The sequence below is a fragment of the Ochlerotatus camptorhynchus genome, unplaced genomic scaffold (assembly GCF_037179485.1).
Source record: "Ochlerotatus camptorhynchus isolate MF236.1 unplaced genomic scaffold, CSIRO-AGI_Acam_v1.1 ptg000367l, whole genome shotgun sequence".
NCBI lineage: Eukaryota > Metazoa > Arthropoda > Insecta > Diptera > Culicidae > Ochlerotatus > Ochlerotatus camptorhynchus.
This window is the reverse complement of record NW_027040855.1, coordinates 1477909-1486546: the sequence shown is the minus strand read 5'-3', so window position 1 is coordinate 1486546 and position 8638 is coordinate 1477909.

Below are 8638 nucleotides of genomic sequence, written 5' to 3'. Positions count from 1 at the left end.
TTCTTCAAAGTTTTTAGTTATGAAGCAACCTACAACTTAGCTGAAGTCTTCATATCTCTATCAGTCAAACTAAAAATTTAGATTCTGAAGTTCCACCTGGGCCCAGTAAATTTTAATACAGGCAGTGGTGTATTCAAAATACACATCGGTTTTCAGAGCTAGCTACTCATGGAATAACTTGATTATAGACAGGGGAACATCACAGCAAAACAATTTTTAGAACTACTATATTGGAAACACGATTAATACTCCAAGAAAATCAATATTTCCCTCAGATTCGTGAGAAAACTCAAATGTATATTTTTGTTATTTATCTCATAATCAAATAGTTGGACTACAAACAAAATCAAAGCTCGTTTTTCGAGGATTGTTGTACTATGATGACATAAAAAAGTTTTATAAGAAAATTTTCTTAAAAAAAATTGAAAAAAGCAGTTTTTGTTTTTAGATTTTTGATATCTTTTACCAATAGTTTTAGGAAAATTAAAATATTTTTTTCGGGACGGTGAGCTTCCCCTTTAGGCCATACATAACTTGTCCGGGGATGATATTTGAGCTCGTAACTTTGGCGTGAGTGGTAACAATTTTAAGAGGGTTCTGAGGAGCATGATTTAAACTGCAAGAAGGTTAAAACTTACAATATTACTAGAAAAGGCTGCATACAATAAAATCTGTTAATTGCCAGTCACAATCAGCGGCTGAGTCAAAGCAAACCTTGTGGAGCCCCCTTAGGTAATAAGTAATTACCGATGATATACTTAGTTCAAATGTGCCTCAATCGGTGTGTGATATTCAATTTACAGTGAAAGCCAGGATGCGTTAAGTAAATTCGTAAATATTTATTATAGTATTATTTCCGCTATTTGGTTTTGGTTTCCGTGTTCCATAACATAATATTCAAAGAACTGGTTGTCACTTATCCATGCCGCTAAATTAATATCAAATTGGTAATAAATTTGCATTTCAGTTAAGTTTTTTTTTTATTTTGTTTATTTTTCCTTTCAGAGCCATAATGTTTGATTGTATAAGAAGGGAGAGAAAATATCTTCATTTTTAATATTCATATCATATTTGTATAGCCTACCTATGTGAGAGACGTGTGTTGTTCATCGATTCCATCGGAATCCTTAGCATCTCTTGAATATTTTGTTTAAGTAATTAATTATTGCTTACCCATTACACAGGGGGCTTGCGTTTGTTGTTTTTTTTTATTGTTGTGTAAAACTTGCATTGAAGAAAATTGTTTTTCATAAAATTGGACTAACTGTTTTTTTTTTGTTTGATTGTAATTTAACTATAAAGAGAGAAAGTGAAAAATGTTTGGAGAAGTTAATTGAAATTTTTCTTGTAATAACTTTATCGGTATATAAATGCTGTATTTTATGTTTTTCAAGTCATTTTTTATTTGTTTTTTTTTTTAAGTTGTCACTGAAAAATTGTGTATGTTAAGTGATGTTTTAGAAAAAAATATTTATTTAATTCATAAGTTTTTCATTATCTAGCTTCAAAAGCGCTTGAATTGTAAACGTATGTTGCTTCTGGTAGAGCTGTATTGGTTTTAAGGTAAAATTTGTTTAACTTTGAATCGACTGTCGTCTCCGTCGTCGGTCAGTATAGAATATATATATGGCACATTGGAAGCGTTTTTCTGCTCAGAACGAAAAAAACAAGTCGGTAAAATCAATGCGATGTTGACAAGTTTTATAGCTGTTTTCTTTCCTAGCATTTTTTAAACTACTTACAATAAGGCACTTAATGAAAAATGTTGAAAACATTCGAGACGGAAATGTGTTATATGCTGCTGCTGCTGCTGTTGTTGCTGTCACCGCTCTGGCCAGGGGGATGGTCGATCTTTCCACTCTGCATTGTTAGTTTATCACAAAACTGATTTGCCACCGGCAATTTCAGGAAGCCAACGAAAACGCATAACGAACCAAGGAGTGATAAGTGAAACGGAAGTTGTGAAATTAGGAAATGAAAATTATAAGGGGGTGATTTTATTTAAAACATTTTTTATTTATTTGCCAAAATTTCTCTTTGTTTTTGTACTGTAAAAACGAAACATTTTTCCATTCGATTTTAAAAATTAAAAAAAGGTTTTACAAAAATTAACTTAACAATAAATAAGTAAAAGTAAACTTAAAAAGTAGTTCAAATACAATATTTCGCTTGTGTTATAAGTTAATAAGTGTACGTCTTATTCGAATTGTTTACAACAAGTGATTTCCCTCAGTTGGTTTTCTTTCCTTGCAACTGAAAAAAAAAGATTTTACTTGAACTTTTTACAATAAAGTTCAACGCTAGAACGAAGTAGTACAGACATGGGGAGGTGTTCACAAAACTGTAGCTTACACGATTACAGAGTAAAATGAGCAAATTCTTGGGGCTTTTACGCTAAACAATAAATAGGGGTTTTACAGTATCTTTTGCGCTGCTTCTTTCTATCGTTTACCGACAAAACAGGAAATCAATAAATAATAATAATAGGAAATGTTAAAACTTATACCAAAGATTTTTTTTTATTCAGCAAGGATGACAAACTTAACGAGCCTCAACAAAGTTTAGCTATACGAATCTTATTCCATGATGAAATCATTTTGTTTGAAGCATCCCCACGCAAGAACACATTTTAGAAATGTTTTATATTTTTTTCGTTTTTTATCATGTTCCTTTTTTCCGTTCAAAATTCTAACCAATGAGTTGTCTTTCAAATGATTGCTTAAAAATAACCACTCTCTTCGTTTAAGGTACTTGACAAAATAGTTCGAGAATCGATTCAGTTTCGTTTGGCCCTGTGTGTTGACCGCACTAGAAGTTTTTTTTATCCGTATTAAAATTATCCCTATTTACACCAGTTACTACACAGAAATCTTTCTTTCAAATTGAAATAACCTAACCAAGTTTTCTAGTTAACTAATTAAATGAAAATAAAATACATTCGTTGTTGCCCACCTCACTAGCTAGTTAAACAAATAATAATAGCAATAACTAACAGCTTATCGGTTGCTAAAGTTTCACAAAATTAAACTTATTAAATGCCCTCAGAATCATTCTGACAGATGATTAGTGTAGTGTGTGTGTGTGTGTGTTGCCTGTGTTTACACGCGCTGCTTTTGCTGCTGCTGCAATAAGGTAGTCGTTATTTAGCTTTACAAAGAAGTAATTTGCTTGTTCCGAAGCTCTAATATATGAGATCTCTTTTTCAAATATGTTTCGCGTATTGTTTTTTTTTTCTTTGCTATTTCATTCGTTGCGCTCTATTCTACAGGATAGTAATTCTTTTTGTTATTGCATTTAATGGAGGTTGTTTGTTTCGCGCTCTCGCAGGCGGATTCAAAGCTATTCTCGCCGCTATGGCGCCGGGATTAGGCTATTTGCTGCTGCGTGTGATTGATGTGATAAGAATTAATTTAAAATCGATTTTACAACGTTTTGTTCTAATATAAATTCATCTGGCTACTCTTATTCTTCTTATTCTTTTTTCTCTAACGGTAAATTTGGCACATTTTTTATTAGAATTGCGTATTCGTTCGCCCGGGCGCTTTGCACGTGCGTCTATGTGTTTGTGTGTTTTGTTTAGTATTTAATCTAATGGTTTTCCATTTACTGTAGGTAGCGATTAGCACTTGTTCGGAAATAAGAACTGAGAGGTGAATTTCATACCATATCTAATGACATTTTTTCAGTTTAGCTTTTTTATGCACCAATCAGGCAAATCGAAAGAAAGACGTATTGGTCCTTGGACGCGTTTTCATAAAAAAAAGAAGTGCTGCTACAACACCATCGTAGCTCAATTTTTGATTCGATATAAAACTCATCAGTCCAGTTCGAAAGAATTTCCTTCTGCCGAGCAGTGAAGTCGTTTTAGCAATTGAACCAAAGATTTAAGATGTTTCTGTCAGTGCTTTAAGATTTCTCACCAACAAGGGGTTGGGGTGGGAGAGGAATCGGGTTAAACGCGTGCAAACAAAAAGCGTTTTTGAAACGTTGCCAAATGGGGAGGAGGAGGAGGAGGAGCCAGCAAGAAAAGACCAGTCTCCAGAGCAAGCAACTAGATTGCATTAGAGATGATTTAACGCTTTCATCGGTGGAAAAGTTTTACGATGTGATTTGATTTAGTGGTATTATCGAAGGCGATCCGGTCTACAATTCGTTCTAATGAGGTGACATTGGAGCACCGTGATTCTACTCACAGAACGAGTTGACTCTTAAATAACTATCAATTTACCGCATGAATTTAAAAGTTACTTGCATTCTACATGGACAGATCCTGCTTTTACAAGTTGCCAGAGTAACTGTCAGATAATGCAAATTGAAATCTCCATGATTTTTTTGTTTTCAGTACCGTACGTAACCTTCAACTCAATTCGGTCAAGTTTGACGTAAAAAGACCCCACATTACAACATTCTTTGACATTTGATGAGTGCTAAGCATGCCTAAAATTTGTTCGACGTCGTCATCTAACAATTCCGATGGACAGTTGCAAACTAAAATTGACCTCTGAATGGGACTCTCAAGATCTGTTTGGTTCAAAATTGCTGCCAGTTTCCCCACGCGTCAGCATTTTTACATTCAATATCCTTCCTGCGAAAGGTCCCCACAAATCGGCCACCTCCCCACCGGAGAGCGTGCGTATATTCCTGGTAAGTGCATCCGCCACACTGTCTCTACGGATCTCCATTCCCACGAAACCACGCTTCCCTAACCACACAGTTGTGCGCATCCTGACAGTTCCGCAGTTTTGGGCAAACTTGGCAGACAGCACCGACTCCAGTTCGACCGTTGGCCTCCAAAAAATCCTACAATTTACCGAAAAACCCGTACATCACTGCGTGTGCTGGCACTGGTGCTCTTCTAGCGTTGGCCAAAAGTAATTACGACCACCCTCCCATCGTCTCGCTGTTCACCCCACTTGGACCGAGCAGCAGCGCAAAGCAGAGAGGTGGGAAAACTTTTACTAACTGGCTCCCACCCGGACCAGACCCCCGCACCACCCCGGAACGCAGTGATGACGCCACACCGACGACGACCGTGTGCAGTAATGCTTTTATAAATTTTCATCCTTGCTCGTTTTGCAGTTGTGTGTGCCCAGTAGTTGGAAGCCGAGCTTTATGCACTTTTCACTCCACTTCTTCGTATTTATACACGCTGGTTGGCTTTCGTTTTCCCAGGATTTAGGCGCTAGGAGAAACTCTTGCTTGGGTGAAATATGAGCCTCCTCTTCTACAGTTGTTATGGTAGAACAGAGCCGTCCTTACTGCCATTTCTGTGCTGCTGCCGCTGCTGTGAAACAAGGGGCGTTGTGAGGGGGTGGCTTTTACTCGCTCTCTCTCTCTCTATGCCCTGCCTCGCACTGTGTAAACTATATTATTTTAAAGCATACATACTCAAAATTTATACTGCAACCCGGGTGCAATGCAGATTGCGGCTATTCCTGCCCAGCTACCGACCGACGACGCTCGGTTCACCCTTTCGTTAAATGGGCAATGGTCCTGGAGAAATTTGATTAGGGTGTCTCCGGATCAGATCTTGGGACAAACGACCTACAAATCGATTGGTGTGCATATTTTATTTTAAGAAATCAATATTTTTGCAACAACTATTCAATTGTCATCTTAGATTTCAAACTAGAGTCTGCTCGATTGGAATGACTTTTCATATGACTTTGTGAATTGGAATGACAGATAATCGATTGTTCCAATTTCGACACGTCGTCTCTTTATAAATTCAGGCTCTTTAATATAAGCCACTACGATCTGTACGGTAAATATAAGGCACTGTACTGCCAAGCGATGTAAAAAAAAAGTAGGGTTAATAACTTAAAGCTGATTTAAATGTTTACCCCAGTGTGTATGGGTTCAATCCTAGCCGAGGCGATTGGAATTTTTTTAGGCGAAAAAGTCGGTGGTCAAGTCTTCCTTTGGAAGGAAAGTAAAGCCGTTGGTCCCGGACCATGTGTTGATGGGTGCGAAATCTACTCAGGTGTGGAAGGCGCCTCCCTGGGCATTCGATTGCCATAAATTGTGTTCTCCAAACCCGATCTCACGAACACAACAACACGACTCTAACCCAACATTTTGCAGATCATCAAAACAGGGTCGGTATTGTAAGTTAATCAGAGTTGGACCTTACCGCCATAAGAGTGCTAGAAGGGCGTTCTAAGGTTGCTCGAGAAAGTAACAACCTGGTAGGGAGATCCTGATTCGAAAAATATGAACGTCAAAACTATCACGAACTGTCATCGTGACCAAAGCAGTTTGAATATGCTTTTCAGTTGAACATGAATACAGAAGGCGGTATTGAAATCTGGCGTAAAGCAATTTAAGACAAATTGTCGATTCAAGCTATCGTGTTCAATGGGTCACTGTTTTTTTAGATTCATTCATTTAATAAATAAAATGCAAAACAGAAAAGTACATTTACTCACTGCACACTGCGCTCAAAGTAAATCAGGCAATTTTGATAAGCCTATAGTCCATTTTATGAAATGACAGGAGCCAGTATGCCTGACAGAAGTGATGATATTGATGTTGCTTCGCTCAGTCGTTAGGCTATTGCCTCGTGTCAAATTTCATGTATGTATTGACAGACCAGCTGATCAGAAACGTCTAGTAAACTCTTGACAAACTCGCTCAAGATTGCTCTTTGGCTTGTAAAACCCATGTATGTATATTAATTTAAGGTGCTCCACAGGCCCAAAACAGCTCTCAAATGAATAAAATAACTTACGGGATCAGTAAGACAGATGTTTACCATCATTGCTGCGCACGCTAGGGTTGAAATGATAGCAAAAAATTCATATTTATAACAAATCTTGAAGTTGTCGGCGCAAAAAATATCCAGATGTGATACGCTGCGTCAAACTATCAACTGAATATCTAGATCTACCATTGAAATAGGCGGAACAACCAAACGTAAACAATGGCTTTAAACGCAAATCTCTCGAGAATTAAAACACGTCCACGCAACGGATTAAGACATATCTACAAGACAGGATACAGTATGTCAGGGTGCTCAACAATACATCCCACTTCTTTGGCGTCCATTCAGGAGTTCCGCAAGGAAGCCATCTGGATCAACTTCTTCTTGTCATGGTTTTGAATAAACTGCCCGCATTCATTACTAAGGCAATAGTAGGTACTCATCTACGCAGTTGATTTAATTTTTTCTCTTCTGCCAATGAAAGTCACCGGTGACTACCACCTGCTTCAACAGGATTTGCACAACTTCGAAAGATGTGTCGTTGCAAACGGACTTAGTGTAAATTAGCAAGGCCTAGGTGATTTCTAGCAACACTGCCAATGCAATCAAGATAGGCGCTGCTCGATTGGCTCTGGCTTTGACAGATCGTTTGGCACAAAATCAGCCAGTCCGCTCCTCTCTTATACTATACCCTCTTTAGTGTAAATCCAAACAAATGCTCCGTTATGACGTACACTGATCCTCATGCAATCCTAAGGCTGTGTTCCATTTGGAAAATTTTCACTTAGATTTGACACTTCGAAAATAAATTAAGATGTTCGAAAATCCCTCTGTTGTTGATCGGCCGATTTTCGAGAAAGCGTCTGTCAAAATTTATTCCTTGTCTGTCAGAAATAAGTCTGCTGGAATAGCAGGTTTATTTGAAAATTTTCCATCTGTCAAATTTAAGTAAAAATTCACCAAATGGAACACAGCCTAACTATCTACATTAGCCTCGTTAGGTACAAACTCGACTTTGCGAGCATAATATGGCGACCACAGTATGCGGTGCAATTTCAAAGGCTAGATGGAGTGGAGAACAATTGTCAGCATACCAAGACCTCTGCTGTCTGGTGAACCTCTATGATCGGCTCAGCTTCAAAACCAGCCCGGTTTTTCTTCGTTGCCGATGGGTGTTCGGTCCTCCGTTGAGGTCAATAACCTACACGCAGCACGAGCCTACAAGCAGATTTATGAACGGATTCGGATGTAATTTCTACACATATGACGCCAGAAGTGATTAGAGGTAGAAACCAGCTTAATTTGTAATATGTGAAACATGTACTTTGTGTCTTGTTTTTAAGTAGAGTAACGGACTTACAGCGTATAGCCCAAATACAAAATATAAATACAATCGAACACCAGCATCTGATAGAGCAAACTACCTTTATTTTTGGGGTATTTTGTGAGAAAATAAATTCACTTTAACTGCTCAAATGAAGGGGTTAATTAGCTAATTGATACCTTGAAAAACTACCTTACAACCCTGCCTACAGCAATACTTTTGCAATTCTTAAGAGCGCTACACAATCCATCCCGATGTCAATCATACAAGGTCTGGAACAACAGGCAGCTTTCTAGTGTTAGCAGCAAAAATATTGTAAACATTGCTGAGCAAGCGAATGCCGATGTCACGGCAGCACAACATTCCATACTGCGATTAGCAGACGTGTCGTCACAGAAAAAAGCTGTTTCGTGTAAAAAGATAAACATTGCGATGAAATACGACCACCACTAGACATTTTCACATTTCATTACACCAATAAGCCGGTTGGGCCAGACCTTGTATAATTGACATCGAATCCATCCGGCACTTCGGCAAATTAGACAGTTAGACAATAGATATACACGGTAAGAAAAAAGTACCCAAAAGTAAGTTCTTTTCACTCATCTGCA